The 16,877-nt window shown below is 37.3% G+C and overlaps 1 protein-coding gene across 7 annotated transcripts in view; it reads right to left on the reverse strand.

The window, feature by feature from the left end:
* BckdhB (Branched chain keto acid dehydrogenase E1 subunit beta) overlaps nt 1-16,877 on the reverse strand; it is a 459,582-nt gene that overhangs the window by 366,728 nt on the left and 75,977 nt on the right. The gene's annotated exons all lie outside the window — the stretch shown is intronic.

A 16,877-nucleotide genomic window follows, 5' to 3' on the forward strand; every position in this document is an offset into this window, starting at 1 on the left:
TCTTGCAGCCACCAAGAAAATGCTCCACCGTTTTGACCTCAGCTTAACCAACCTCAAGGGTGTGGTAATGGATGTGCCCCTGCTATGGTGAGAAAGAACAAAGGGTTTTCTGCACTGCTACAGAAAGAACTGGAACTAGAAGGAAAAGATTTTGTCCATTACCACTGTTTAATTCACCAGGAGAATTTGTGCATGAAAACTATCAGATTTGAGAATGTCATGAAAGTTATTGTGACTGTTGTCAACATTATTAGGGCAAGAGGACTGAATCATTGTCAATTCCAAGAGTGCGAAGCAGATCACAGCGATGTGGTTTATTATAGTGATGTGCATTGGTTGAGCAAAGGGAAGGTTCTTAAAAGAGTTTTTGACTTAAGGAACAAAATACAGTAGTTCATGCAAACCAAGGGGAATTCAATTGCAGAATTTAATGATCCGAAGTGGATGACAGACTCTGCCTTTGTGACCAACATCTTGTTGCACATGAATGACCTAAATATGCAGCTACAATCCAAAGATCAACTGGTGCATACTCTGTTTGATCACAACAAAGCTTTTGTGGCCAAGCTCAAACTTTGGGAGGCACAACTCACAAAAAAAGAATTAACTCGTTTTCAGCTTCTTGCTGAGTTCAACTGTTCGTCTCTTGATGAATATGCTACAAAATTAGCCGTGTTGTGAAGCGAGTTCAAAGAGAGATTTAGTGATTTTTGTTACCAACAGTCTTCTTTAGATTTATTTTCAATACCATTCAGTGTCAATGCTGCCGAAATGCCAGGCTCAGTACATATGAAGTTGCTTGAACTCCAAAACAACTCTTCTTTGATAGAAAAATTATTCGATGTGCCTTTGCTTACATTTTACAAAGACTACATTTCTGAGGACGCATTCCCTAATCTTTGCTGGCATGCTTTGAAGATGTGCGCTTCATTAGGAAGCACATACTTATGTGAGCAGTTCTTCTCCGGAATGAAGCATGTGAAGTCCAAGACAAGAACTCAGATTACAGACCAACATCTCGAGAATGCTCTGCGCATAGCGACTTCACACTGATGCCAACATCAACAAGTTGGTCATGGGAAAACAATGCCAAGTTGCTCATTGACATTGTAAAAAATGAATGATTTCTTCATTAAATTATCTTTTTTCAAATATTGATTGTATTTACTTATCACGAACCCGACTCCTGCCTATGCTCTTAAAGCTGAGTTTGTTTATTTTTATAGGATTTTATGTAAAGTATCAAATGCACAGCGTTCCTTGTGAATCTGGAAAGCATATTACAATTCTAAATACTGCATAGCTTAGTGGCCCATGGGCTTCACTGAAATTTTTAATGCAGCCCACACTGTCTGAAAGGTTGAAGCCCCCTTTGTACAGTGACACACACACAACACTCATTATTGAATATGCAGCAGTTTTTGCCATAGTGTATACAAACTTTGATTTGCCTAATTTCTTTAAATGGTTTAAATGAAATGACTTATCAAATTTTAAGAGAATCCTAAATATCTAATTTCAATAAATTCCATCAAGCCAGAGAAAAATTATTAATATAATTTTGATGTGGTGAAAAAACAATTCTAATTACAGCTACATAAGAAAAAAAAATCATATACAATATCTACACATTATCAACAAATTATCTATAAATTTTATTGGCAAAATTATCTGCAGTACTAGATAATTTTGCAAATTAAATTATGATGAGTATGTCTATGAGGGAGAGAGAGAAGAATTCTTCATCACCCAGTCTTGAAGCCAGGAATTACTCTTCAAAAATTAAAATTATTCATCTGTAGCATACCAATTTGGCCCAAAGAATGTCACTGTATGCAAGATCTTGTAAACTGTGTGAATACAATACAATACAATGCATAACTATAGAACTGAATTTTTTATAGTTCAATGACAAATTGGGTGCAAAAATTCACAATATTAGAAATGCAATCCAGATGCAAAAAAAGGTAAGTTGAAGGAAATGATTGTCTTGGTTGGTACAAATGATTTGAATGGCAAGAAGTATTCCATGAGGAAGGATGTAAAGGAGTTGTTATAAGAGGCAAAACTGAAGAGTGATAAGGTGAAGATTGTAAGTCTCCTACCAAGTGATGATAGAGAGAAACTAAGGAGGAGAGCATTGATAACCAATGAGTCTATATGTAGATTGTCAAAAGGAACGATGTAGAATTTGATTTGTGGATCTATGGTCTCTGTTTGATGGAAAGAAGGACTTGTAAAATGCTGATGGACTACATATAAATGGTTTTGGTGTTAGGTGTCTGGAGAGAGCTTTGTTCACCGAGCATGCTGAAGTGCAAATTCAGGGAAGCTTATGCAATTAGAGTAGAAGCAATTGAATTTGTATGAAGGCACCCATGAAGAGAGTGAGTGTGAGAATCACCAAGTGAGAAATCTAGTCCCTCAAGCAAAAATATTGAATAGGTTAGTCAATTCAGAAAGTAAAGGTGGGTGGGACACCAAAGAGATGCTGCAGTTTCTATACTAATGCCAGAAGTATCAGAACCAAGAGAGAGAAATTTTTGACATTGGTTAGTGCAACCTTGTCAAAAGATACAGGCATTAATGAGACTTGGCTGACTGCAGATGATAGTCACAGCGATTGAATGTGAATGGTTTAGTATTTCCAGGGAAGATAGAGAACCTAGGATGTAAAGAGGATCACTGTTGATGATAGCAGATGAATTGCAACTAAAAAGAATAGGAGAAAGGTGGGAGGATGGCTGTTCATCTGAAGCAATCTGGTGTGAGATCAAGGCTAGTAAGACAAAATATATACTTGGTTGTTACTAGAGATCAAGGAGTTTCGCAGATGATCTGGAAGACATGCATTGCCAAATTACTACAATGAGTACAGGTTCAGTGATTATTGTAAGGGGGGGGGGGGCTTCGACTATGGAGATGTAGACTGGAAGGAAGAAAGATCACATGGTGAGAAGGAAATAGAATTTATACATCTGCTGAGATAATTACTCTTCCATCACATGCTGCAGGGGACTAGAAGTAGGAGAGTATTGGACCTAATCAAAGGATCAGAAGAGCTATCCATAACCAAGGTGACAACATTGCCTCCAGTTGGTGAGACCATGTAGTCTGAACTTGGGAGATTGTAGAACACGTGGAACTACAAGGTAGGAGATTATGACATACTTAGGAAGAAGCCTAAATCCATACAATAGCAAAAAAAAAAAAAAAAAACTGCAAGGTAATAACTTGAGTAGTGCATGGAATAGAGTTAAGGGTCATCTAGAGGAAATAATATTAAATCCTATACCTTAAGGTGAGGAGGGTTAATCAGGTGGGAGTTGGATGGATGAGTAGTATAATTAATCTGCAGAAGAAGAAAATGCTGTGGAGGGTATATAAAGAGAAAGGTGAACAGCAAGCTCATGAACAGTACCAGACTCAAGCAAGAATGGTGACCAGAATGGCAAAATAAGATTATGAGAAGAATCTAGCTGAGCAGGCTAAAGGAAATCCCAAAAAGTTACTTCGTTATATGGAAAGTAAGAGGAAGAATGCCTATGGAAGATTAACCATAATGAGTGATGATGGTCATGAGGAAACAGAAACTGATAAAAAATTTGAGTTACTGAGTGACCACTTTGCAAGGATATATCATCCCAGTGAGGTTGCTGCTTTAACCTATGTGACAGACACTAATGTGGTAACAGAGGTGGATGAATTGGAGATTCTTAGGATACTGAAGACTCTCAATGAAAATACAGCTGTGGGATTAGATGGGATATCAGCTAGGGTTTTGCAAGATTGTGCAAGGAAAATGACAATGCCTTTGATTAGGTTGTTTAATTTAAGTCTCAGTTCTGGTAGTTCCAAGGGAGTGAAAAGAAGGAAAATAATTCCTTATAAGGGAGGTTCAAAGACTACAGAAGCAAATTCTCAGCCAAGGTGGTAAAAGTACTACAAAAATTGGTAAAAAAACAGAATTCAAGAATGGGTAAATAAAAATATGATACTGTATGAGGGCCAACATGGCTTTGTGAAGGTTGGTCATGCCTTAGTAATTTACTATCTTTCTATAATAGAGTAACAGCTGTGTTGGATAAAGGAAATGGCTACACGATGATTTTGCAAAGGCATCTGACAGTTTATCACATCAAACTCTGTTATGCAAATAAAAATAAATGGGATGGATATGACACTGGTTAAGTGGATAAAAGGGTGGTTGGTTGAGAGATATCAAAAAGTGGTATATGGAGGGGCAGAATCGAGGTGAAAGCAGGTGACTAGTGGTGTGCCCCAAGGTTCAGTGCTGGGACTGTTCCTGTTTAATTTGTACATAAATGATATAGGAAATAACCAGAAAGGAAATATTTAGTTGTTCACTGATGATGCGAAATTATGTAGAGTAATAGTTAATCAAGGTGATATGGAGAGCATGTAGGAAGATTTAAATAGGTTGTCAGTATGGGAAAAAGTTAATGGGTGTCAGTTTAAGACAGGGAAATGTCAAGTTATGCACTTTGGGATAAATAGATTACAAGCTGTTTATCACATTCATGGCACTGCACTCTAGGAAATTGATGAAGTTAGAGATTTAGGAGTGGTGGTAGAGAGAGTTAAAGTTTAGAGGAACATTAATAAATTTAGTTTAATCCTTTATCCAAGTGGGAGCAAACAAAGTTTGTGCCTGAAAGTATCTTCAGGACTGGGGTAAGGTGGTACAACACCGGGAAACTCCTTGCAAAGGTGGAGCAAGCTAACATCACTCCTATCTCAGTATCTCCCATAATGCAAAACACATCCCCTTGCAGATATGTATAATGTTATGCATTAAGGGAAGGGCCACTATCCAGACTAGTTTCGACCTTTATTGAGGTCTCTTCAGTGGGAGCCAGGCCCAAGTGGAGATACCAGGCAGAAGCATTAGCAAGGTCATCTCTACCTATAGGAGTTGCCAAACGGTGTGCCACCTTTTTATTAAATTACTCTGGATTTAGAGAAAGATGTTGAAAGTTTATTTTTCACTTGGTTAGACTACACTGAAGAGACCTCAATAAAGGTCAAAACTAGTCTGGGTAGTGGCCCTTCCCTTAATGCATAACATTATACATATCTGCAAGGAGATGTGTTTTGCATTATGGGAGATACCGAGATAGGAGTGATGTTAACTTGCTCCACCTTTGCAACGAGTTACCCGGTGTTGTACCACCTTACCCCAGTCCTGAAGATACTTTCAGGTGCAAACTTTGTTTGCTCACACTTGGATAAAGGATTAAACTAAATTTATTATAGTCTAACCAAGTGAAAAATAAACTTTCAACGTTTAGAGGATATATTGTTAAGGTTGCTAAGGTAGCACATAAGATTACTTGGCTAGTGAAGAACACATTAACAAGTAGAGATACAGAAGTTGTAATTCCTCTTAATACACTTGATACACTCGCATCTGGATTACTGTGATCAAGGCTGGTCCCCTTGGTTTCTTGGGGATGAGGAAGTGGTGGAGAGGATTCAAAGGTGAATGACCAAGATGGGAAGTGGCCTGTAGAATGTTCTCCTATCAAACAAATTGCAGGATTTGGTTGATAGGAGAAAAAGAGGGGATATGATAGAAACATTTAAGTTGCTTAAAGAGTTTTATTGGATAGATGCAGGGGAAATGTTCCAGCACTTGGCTACAGGGACAAGAACAAGGGGTCATCCCTGGAAGTTGAATAAAGGTTAGTAGGCTGGTGAGGACTAAATTTTTTGCTTGGATAGTGGCATGGATTGTCACTGTTGTGAGTGCTTTGTCTGTTAATGGGTTCAAGGAGAGGATTCAAGGAGAAAATTGTGTGGATAGATTGGGTCTCTCATGATGAGTCTTTGGACTTCATGGAGGTGCTCATATAATAATAATAAATTTACAGTATATACAAAGGAGCTAATGAATAGTTGCACTTTTTTTTGCAAAAAACTAACAAGTACACCAAAACATTGAGAATGGTTTATAAAACTTCGACTGTGTTATAGTAAATGTATTGCATTTACACATAATTTTGTTTTTGTAATTCTGCATCTGCAAATAGCCTACTTAAAAAAAAAAAAAAAATCGAAATTTCAATAAATTCCATCTGGGATAATTTCAGTGCAGAATTAATAAAATTTCAAATAATTTTGCAACACTGGAAATAAAAACTACCTAACTAAAACAAAATTAAAGAACATCAAAATCTTGCATATATCCTGAATTCTATCAACAAATATAATTGTTTGTTGATAGAATCAACTCACTCCACGACAAAATCAAATTTACCCTAGAAAACTGCATTTCTTAGACATACTGGTAAAGAGACAAGATAACAATTTCAAACTGTCCATTTACAAAAAGCCTACAGATACTGGACGATATCTACATTATTCTTCAAACCATCATAAGTCATATAAACATAGCATCATCTACATGTTGGGAAATAGCATCCGCAAATTTGTCTCAGATAAAGACGAGGTTCAGACAGAACTGTCTCAAATCGTTACAACACTATCTCAAAATGGATATCCTCTAAACATTATCAACAACTTCCTGTATAAAGATAACCACCAACAACAAGAAACAGTCTCCCAGCAGGTTTCAACAATCTCATCCCCTTTATGGGTTTGGTTTCCACCAATATAGTGAGATTGTTAAAAGCTCATAGCATCAGAATTGTATTTAAACCAACCACTAGCATTAGACAGGTGTTAAGATCTCCTAAGGATAGTGTTCCATTTTACAAATATCCAGGTGTGCATAATATTCCATGTACGTGTGGCCTCTCCTACGTTGGACAAACTTCAAGAAGCCTCGAAATCAGACAGAAAGAAAATGTTAGAGATATCAATCATAACAGGACGATCACCTCAGGTTTAGCACATCACTTTTCAACTTCTAACCATTCTGTAGACTGGGAAAATAGTTCTATGCCCCACATAGACGATGATTTCAGACACCGATTATTCAAAGAAGCAACAGTAGTCCCACGAACAGGAAGTAACCTAAACAGAAATCAAGGTGCCATATTGAATGAGACTTGGAAAAATTTAATCAATTTACTCAGTTCGACGGAACTACAGTACGCCAACAATCATATAACGCGTGCTCAGGACACGGACTAAAGATTTGCAATACATGCAGACATTGTCACGCGAATGTATCAACGTAGCTACCTTACAGTTACTAATGGCTTTGTATTCTTTATACTTTGTGCATTTATCATTTTTTTGTGTTTACCGTTCAAGCCTTGAGAAAGCTAGACAGCTGCTAGCGAAACTAGTAGGCGTTATTATATGAATATATATAGTAATTAAAAAAACCTATGGTTGGTCACATAAACAATAATAAGTCTTATATATACAGCTGATTTTGAATTTTGGGAAATGTTCATATAGCTCCAAGATTACAAGTAAGAGAAAAGATAACACCTTGTGGACAAGGAGGTGATCCTTTGATCATCCTTTAAGTTAAAAATGCCAAGAAATTATTATTATTATTATTATTATTTAGGCCTCCAAGGAAACACAAAGTCTATCAAGACTCATCGTGTCATCATCAATTTTACTGCTCTTCTGCTCAGCTCGTCACAATCATACCTAGGCAAGAAGCACACTATCATTCCTCTCTGGGTCTTCTTTCATACTACCTCAAGCAAGAATCTCATATCTCTTGCTGCCTAATTTACATTACCTCTCAAGTCATTTGTTCCTACCATCAAAATCATCTCATCCACCCTTTCACCCCTCTTAATTGCCATAGCCACACTTTCTATTGTTCCTCCAGGCACACAGTCCTCACACATCCTATCTTGCACACCATGGATCATGGAGTCACCATACATTACACCTCTTACCATTCCATCTCTCCTCTTCTATCATTCCCATAACTCTCTCTCTCTCTCTCTCATTCCCTCTCTTATACAGTTACCATTCTCTCCTCTTCTGTCATTCTGAAACCTCTCTCATTCCCCCTCTCCTACTGCTTCGATTCTCTCCTCTTCTATCATTCCCAAAACTTTCTCTCACTCCTACTCTGATTTGCCTTGCATACATTTCTTCCATTTTCCTAATCTCATCTTTCATACTTCTCATCTCATTCACAAGATATTCCATCTCCTCTTTCAGCTCATCTATCCCTCTCTGCAAGTTAGTCACTCTTACTCGCCATTCATTTACCCAATCAAAACCATCTCCGTAAACTTCTCTTATTTCTTCTAGACTCTTATTTTCTCATTCATACTTTGCTCGTCATTCTCTCCTATCACACTACTCATCTCCCGACATTCATTTACCATCCCTGAAGCAACTAGGCCAGTTATCGATATATCTAATTCATTAATTTCCTCCCACTGTTTGCATTTCGCGCATATATGCACTCCCACTTCTTTCACCCGCCACATATCCAACTCCCGGGAAGCATACATGCCGCAATCACTGTATGCCACAAAGTCCTTTATTACATTACGTATAATAGAGTTCTTAAATAGTGGAGGACTCGGTGACCCACCATTTGTGATTGCAGTTGAGTCCTCCATCATTCCTTACTACCAAGTACGTAACTACTAAACTAATCGCTAAAAAATATATATGAACACTGTATCACAGATATATATATATAAATAAATAAACACTAAATATAAACATATTATATATAAATATAATGCTATATTAAACTATACTAGATAGCGAAAACTTATCTTCTCTTCCATCGCAATGCTGCCGACTATAACCTCGCTTTTTTGGTAACCCAACGAAACTCCAAAAGCAGAAGCACTAAATAACACTTGTGTTACTGAGAAAAAAATGCAGCACAATTCACAAAAGAATTCACACTATACACCATTTAAAAAACACTTTTCCCTACCACCACTCAAAATCACCTGCCACATGCTTATATCCGTGGGTTGAGGCTTAAGCGATGTGAGGACATCATGTTGGGCTTAATGGATTGTATAAAGCACTCAGAAAGGGTTAAAACAGAATTTAATACTTCCTATATTTTGTATCAGTCTTAAAACATCTTCAGGGATTACAAAAAAACTAATGTAACATATACCACACAATACTAAGCCAACCACGTGGGTGACTCTAAAGTTCTATCTAGGTAGAGTGCCTTCTATGGGTGGTTGTAGGTGGCCTGGAAATGTAAGGTGGGATCTCTGATGATTAGTGTTTCCCAAATCTCAGGAAGCTTAATGCAACCGTATTTATTTAGATTTGGTTGATTTCTGAGAGCTGCTGCGGATTCTAAAAATAGTCTCTCTTTTTCGAATTTACTTTGGTGGAGCATGGTGGTTTTTTCCCAAGAGATCCTATGAGTTGTATCCAAGAGATGGTCAGCCAGGCCTGGCTAACCATAGTCGTGGATGCAGATGTGTGACTTGTGTTCCTCTAGGCAGATGGTTGCTGATCTGCCTGTCTGTTCAAAGTATGCCAGCTTACAGGAACAGGGTACTTTATAAACTCCAGGCACTGAGATGAAATATAGGAAGTATTAAATTCTCTTTTAATCCTTTCTGAGTGCTGTATACAATCCATTAAGCGTCCAACATTCAGTGCCTGGAGTTTATAAAGTACCCTGTTCCTTAAGCTGACATACTTTGGACAGACAGGCAGATCAGCAACCATCCACCTAGAGGAACACAAGTCACACATCTGCAACCATGACTATATATTTTTTTTCCAAGATCTCTTGGGAAAAAAACCACCATGCTCCACTACAGTAAATTCAAAAAAGAGAGACTATTTTTAGAATCTACAGCAGCTCTCAGAAATCAACCAAATCTAAATAAATATGGTTGCATTAAGCTTTCTAAGATTTGGGAAACACTAATCATCAGAGATCCCGCCTTACATTCCAGGCCGCCCACAATCGCCCATAGAGGGTGCTCCACCGAGATAGGACTTTAGAGTCACCCACGTGGTTGGTTTAGTATTGTGTGGTATTTGTGTATATGTTACATTAGTTTTTTTGTAATCCCTGAAGATGTCCCAGTGACTGAGATGAAATATAGGAAGTATTAAATTCTGTTTTAATCCTTTCTGAGTGCTGTATACAATCCAATAAGCCTCCAACATGATGGAAAAAAAAACTTTTAATATGTTGAGTGTTTTAAGGGAAAATCTGAGAAATATCCAAGTGTAATCCTTACAACAAACATCAATTTTAAGTTTCATAAACAAAAACACTAATTGAAATTATGTCTGGTATTAAGTGTATGATTTTAAAATTATGGACAGAGCATTTGATACAAATAGCATCTAGGTATGTAACTATGTTATTTTTCCCCCCTCCTCTATAATACTACTACTTCTTTTTTTTTTTTTTTGAATCCATTTTTTATCGAGTTATTGAGAATTAAAAATTACAGATAGATTTTGCTTATCACTGATATAGTGAGTATAGGTTACAGGAAGGAAATTTTTCATTCCCTGGTGCTCATTATAATCAAGTATGACTTTATTTTGCAATAACATCATAATATACTGTTTTAAAGTCCATCCCTTAAGATGGTCAAAGTGATTTGAGTATGTTTATTTTATGTAAATTAAATTAGGTTAAATTAAACAATAAAAAAAACCATGAATTTCTTATTCCCCTTTTTCTCAGAGAGAGCAAGCAAGAAATGTTCTATCTCGGTAAGGGACATCAAACACAAAAAGTTTAATCACTGCTTGGCAAATATTAGTTATGTAAGCATAGAGTGGGAAATATTGGAATCAATACTATTGCTCATACACTGAGATTTCTACTGTAAACACAAACATATGATTGGAAGAACTATTCAAGGTGGCATGAGTTAAATCGGTTGTCATGCAGGCTGCAGCAAGACAAGTACACTTTATATTTAAATGTGTGTTGATATTTTCTAAATTGTAGAATAAGTATTATTGTGAGATATCTGTGTGTGGATCATGGTGTTTGGATAAATTTATTAAGCGATATTATCATAAATTCATTGTTTTCATTAGCACACTAATACAACATGGCTGTGACAAGCAATTCATTGTGTACTTCTATGTGGAAGACAAATAAAGTAAATGGCAAGGATTTCTCAAAAATGGTATAGTGCCACGAATGTAGTATGCATGCGTAGGAAGATGTTATGGATATTTATAAAGAGAGGATGAATAAGAGAAAAGAACAAGCGCAAGTATATAGGAAATGAGATGTTCTCATGGATCATGAGGCTTGCTTAAATACGAGTTTAAATACTTTAAATACGAGTATGGAACATGGCAGTTGAAAATTGTGAGAATGTTCAGATTGTGTGGAAGTGATACAAAGAAAAAAGGTTTGATTGATTATAAAGTGAGCAATAATGACATGAAAAACAGAGTGCAATTAACAGGAAGGTGGAGAGTGGGGTTGATGGCAAACAAGTGTGCATAACTGGTGATAAAATTTTTGCTATCATTCACTCTCGATAAAAGAGTGAGAGTGAATGATAGTGAAAAAAGGATGCAAGATTTGAAAGCTGAATTGGCGAGGAGGAGGCAAGAGATGAGGTGGATGGAGAGTGAAATGAAGAGAATTGGAGATATGTACAGAAGAGTTAAGTTGATGAAAACAAATCATGTAGGTATGAAAAATGTAATGAAAGACCCATGAGCGGTACTGTATGGCAATTCAATTATTAGAGGCGTGGTAAACGAGAATATGCATAAGGTTTGTTTTCCAGAAGGTAAAATGAATAGAGTGATTGAAGCATTGGATATGAGGAGTAAGCGAGTAAAAAAGTTGGTGGTAGTAGAAGGAACAAATGACTTGACTGGGAACAAGGAGAATGATTTGATATCAGAAGGTTGTTGAGAAGCATAACAGATAATAGTGTGATAAAAAAGGTAGTCAGTGTGTTGCCCAGGTATGACAGTGATGAGATGAGGCACAGAGCAAGAATTATGAATGCTAAAATTATTAAGTTAGCAGAAATGTGTGAAGAGAAAGGAATGCAGTTTGAAGGAAGAATTAAACTGTATATGAGTATACTTCCTGCTCTTGGAAGGGAGAGTAATGAGTGCAGAGAATCTGAGCAAGTAAGAAGTGATGTGAAAGAGTGGTACAATAAGGAAGGAGAGATTGAAGTGGTGCTTATGAATGAAGAAGTAAGTAGCATGAGTGTAGAAAATGAGAGAACAAGTATGCAAGACACACAGGGAAATGGGTGACTCAGGGTGGACAGGAGAACACAGCGTGAGAAAGGTTGATGCTCCAAGAGAATGTGAATGTGTATGTAGACCAAAAGTAAAGAAGATGGACTAGGATAAATAAGGAGAAAAAGAAAGGGCTCAAGGAAAATATGGTGAAGTCACATATAATAAGTGTTATCAATGAAATTTGTTAGGGATCCATGAATGAGTTTGTAGATAAACTTATGCATTGGTTATACATAGCTTTTGATTTTTCAGGAAATGACAACATATATTAGAATATTAATTAAAAACTTTAATCAATACCTTCCTATATTTCGGCAATGTTACATTGCCATTTTCAGGGATCACAAAACAATGATGCGTGCATGCAGGCACTAACAATAAGCAAATGAGGCTGAAGTAAGGCAACTGAAGTCAGTCCTCGAGTCCTAAAGGTGTCTCTTAGTCGGCTAAATTGGATTATCTTGAACAATGGACTGATGTTTGTGGAATACAAGCTTCCCAAATTTGGGGCAGTTTTATGCTCGACAAATCTGGGTTTGGGAAATATTTAAAAGCTGAATCTGATTCCAGGAATAATCTTTCATACTTTCACTTGCTGCAGTGTAAAAAAGTGGCCTTCCAGCATATTCTGTGGTGGGTGTCCCAGTAAGTCCCGAGTGGCTGTATTAGTGAAATCGGATGTAGTCCTTGTGTTTGGATATCCTGATATTGGCTGTCCTGCCTGTTTAGCCATAGTAGGACAGTTTGCAACTGCAAGGGACCTGGTATACTCCAGGTAGGTCTAGGGGAAGTGGCTGGTCTTTGGTGGAGTGGATAAGAGATGCCAATTTCTTATGTGGTTTGTAACAAATTGTGAAGTCATATTTTCTTAGGATTTTTGTTAGTTTTTTGGACGTACTCTGGATATAAGAAATGGTGACAGATTTAGAGTAATTTCTGTTATGAAGAGGTGAGGGGGGGGGGGTTATGGTTAATTGCTTTTAATATTTTTTGGATTTTCTCTGGGTTGTAGCCATTGGCTAAGATGGTGTTAAAGATGTGATTAAGTTCAGTAGTTAGGGCATTGTTACCTGAACTGATTAATTTTGCTCTGTTTTATAGGGTTTTATAATCCCAGATTGTTGGGAGGGGTTTCACTGCTGGTGAATGTATCTATCTGTATGTGTAGGTTTTCTGTAAACAAAGAAAGACAGGGATCCATCAGGCTGGCATTTAATCAGAGTGTCTAGGAAAGGGAGGCTGTTGTTGTTTTCCTTTTCCAAGGTAAACTGGATCCTAGGGGTGTTGATTGTTTAAGTGTGCTGAGAAGTTGTGGAGTGCATCCAGGTCATGTAACCAAATAGCAAACACATCATCCACATAGTGTAGCCAAACACTGGGTTTATGTGGGACAGAGTTTAAAACTTTTTCTTCAAAGGCCTTCATAAAGAAGTTGGCTAGGGCTTGAGAGAGTGGAGAACCCATGGCTGTCCTCTCTATCTGTTTGTAGAATTTTCCTTGCCAAATGAAACAGCCTGAGTTTATGGTGAACTGAAATAGGGCTGAGATATCAAGAGGAAATTTAGCTTGGATGAGGTCTAAGGTATCTTTGAGTGGGACATTGGTGATATAAGGAGGAGAGATCAAAACTGACCATTATGTCAGTGTGTTAGAGTGAGCAGTTTTCTATACTAGCTTTAAAGTGGCTGTATATTGCCAGTATATTGTATGAGCAGTTTGGCTAATTTGTATGTGGGGAAATCAATGCCATCCACTGGGACATAATGGTACATTCTGCTTATGGATTTTTGGTAGTCCATATATTCTTATTATATATCTATATATTCTTAAGCTTCTTAAGGAGCCATAGTGTATTCTGATTTGGGAGCTGATGGGATCATATTCTATAGGGAGGTAGGTAGACCAAAAGTAAAGTAAAGAGGCAAGCTTACCTGTGTAGTCTGTTTGGTTAAAAACCACAGTGGCATTTCCCATATCCACTTTAGTAATTATTATTTTACTGTTCTTTTTCATTTTTTGCAGAGCTTAGAATTCTTCTTTTGATAGGTTGCTTTTTGGTGGTTTGGCTTGGGTAAGAATACCAGCTACTGTTGATATTGTTGGCAAGAAGAAATAATGATACAGGTAGAACGTGGTATTCACAAACTTCCCAACCATATTGCCAACAATATCGTTGGGAAGGATATGTGAATTTTCTAAAGATAGAAAAGGTAAAAAGGGAGGTGGAGTGCTATCGATGATAGAAAAAAGTTATGTCCATACAAGGTAGAGATGGAAGGGAGAAATACTGGTAGTGGTCTTGACTCAGTATGGTGTGAGGCAGAGGTGAATAGAATGAAATACTTTGTTGGATGTTGCTATAGACCTGGTAATGTGGTGGGTAGTGACCACAAAATGTATAAGCAAATTAGCCTAGCAAATGAGAAAAAGGTGATCATTATGGGTGATTTTGATTATGGCAATATAGATTGGGATGATGAGATAGTACAACTGGAAGTGAAGAAAATTAGTTTCTTGAGTTTTTGAGGACTCCTACCTCAGGTAGTATGTATAAGAGGGAATGAGATTTGAAGGTCTTGGATTTGATCATCTCATCAGAGGATGTTATTATAAATGATGGGTCACATCTCCCTTCAGCTGGTGATAGTGACCAAGAAGTGATTTTTTGGGTGGTTGCAAGCCATGTGAGGAAAGGGTATATGTGGAACTACAAGGCTGGTAAGTATGAGATGCTCAGGAGACAGCTTGCAGCTGTAGCAGGAAATGAAGAGTTGGGTGGAAAGGAGATCAATATTGCTTCTGTAATATTCAAAAGTAGATGTGAAGTGGATTGATGCAGAAATTAATCATGCAATACTGAGGTAGAAGGCATTATTTGTAATAATCAGTTCCATGAGGAGCATAAAGAACAGGCAAGCATGGTAGGTAAAGGGTGCAAACATACAGTATGAGCAGCAGTTAGCTAATAAAGGCCAAAATAAAAATAAAAAATACCACGGAGTTCTTTCAATATGTTGCCAGCAAGAATAAGAATGATTATGGTAGGATGGCAGTGACTGAAGAAAATGATGTAAGGACAACTGCTGTGAAGGATATAATTGGGATATTTAATGAGCATTTCTCAAAGGTCTCTCATCCTTATGAATATGGTATCATGGAGAGTTCAAGAGCAGTAGATGATGATGAGGACAGACTGACTGTAAGTGAGCAACATGTATATGGGGGAATTGTGCAAAACTTGATAATATATCACCATGTATTTTGATGAAATGTGCCAGGGTGTTGACATCTACCTTGACATATTTGTTTCATATGAGTCTTACACTGGGTCAAGTTCCAAAGAAGTGGAAGGAAGGCAAGATTGTACCTTCATAAAGAAGGTGACAGAAGTCAATCATCAAATTGTAGGCCAATCTGCATGTCAGGTGTTGTGGTTAAAGTGTTGGAGAGACTAGTGAGAACCAGAATCCAGAAATGGGTTGACAACAGTGGTATTATCTTTGATGAAAAGCAGCAATTTGCTAAAGAGAGGTCATATTTTAGTACTCTACTTACTTACTTACTACAACAAGGTGACAGCAGCATTGGACATGGGAGATGGATACACAGTAATATACTTAGACTTTGCAAAGGCTTTTGATAGATTACCACATGACAAGTTGATAGTCATACTAGAGCAGATGGGGATGGATATTAGACTAGTGCATTGGATTGGAGATTAGCTGTCTGATAGGTATAAACATGTTGTGTATGGAGACCAATATCCCAGAAGAGGAAAGTCACCAGTGATGTGCCTGAGGGGTCTTTAGGGCCACTGCTGTATTTCCTGTATGTTAATGATATTGGGTAAAATTTGAATGAGGATATTCAGTTGTTTGCAGATAATGCAAAGTTGGGAAGAACTATAAGGAGTAGTGCAGATGTCGTGGCCTTGCAAGACTTGAATAGACTGAGTGATAGGCACGAGAGTAGGAATGCCAGTTCAATGTTACGAAATGTTAAGTTTTAAATTTTGGAAAACAAAGATGGGATGCAGAATTTACTCTTGGTGGGGGATATAAGAGATCATGGGGGTGATGGTAGATAAGGATCTAAAATTTAGAAGACACATTGCTAAAATTGTGATTACAATATAACAAATTCTGGTTCCATTGTATAATGCTCTAATTAAGCCACATATGGACTATTATGCACAGATTTGGTCACCTGGTTTTCAAGAGGATGAAGAGATATTGGAGAGGTCCAGAGGAGATTGACCAAAATAGTTTCTGATCTCTGCAATGCTGAATATGAAGAAAGGTTGAGACAATGCAATTTGCAGGGTTCAGTGGATAGGATGAAGAGGGGGTGATATGACAGACATACACGGTAGTAAAGAGTTGTTATAGGATTAATGTTGAAGAGGGTTTCATAAAATGGTGGGAGACTGGGAGAAAACAAGATAATATCCCTGAAAGCTGTATAAGGATGGTGTAAGCAAGGGAATGAGAAGCAGATTTTTTGCATGAAGAGTTGTGAATGATGGAATGCATTGCCTGAGAGTGTGGTATCTTCAGAGAATTTGAATGTTTTTAAGGCATGGTATGAAAAGCTGTGTGTATGACAAAAGGGACCTCCTAGATGAGTCTGTAACTCCATGTGGCCTTAGGATAATAATAATAATAATTGTTCAATAGTCACTAAACCATATAATTTCTTGATGCTGTAAAGAAGAGATTAAGGAA

Source organism: Typopeltis vanoorti, chromosome 8, assembly GCF_054136105.1.
Source record: "Typopeltis vanoorti isolate ZY-2024b chromosome 8, IOZ_Tvanoo_1.0, whole genome shotgun sequence".
Lineage (NCBI taxonomy): Eukaryota > Metazoa > Arthropoda > Arachnida > Uropygi > Thelyphonidae > Typopeltis > Typopeltis vanoorti.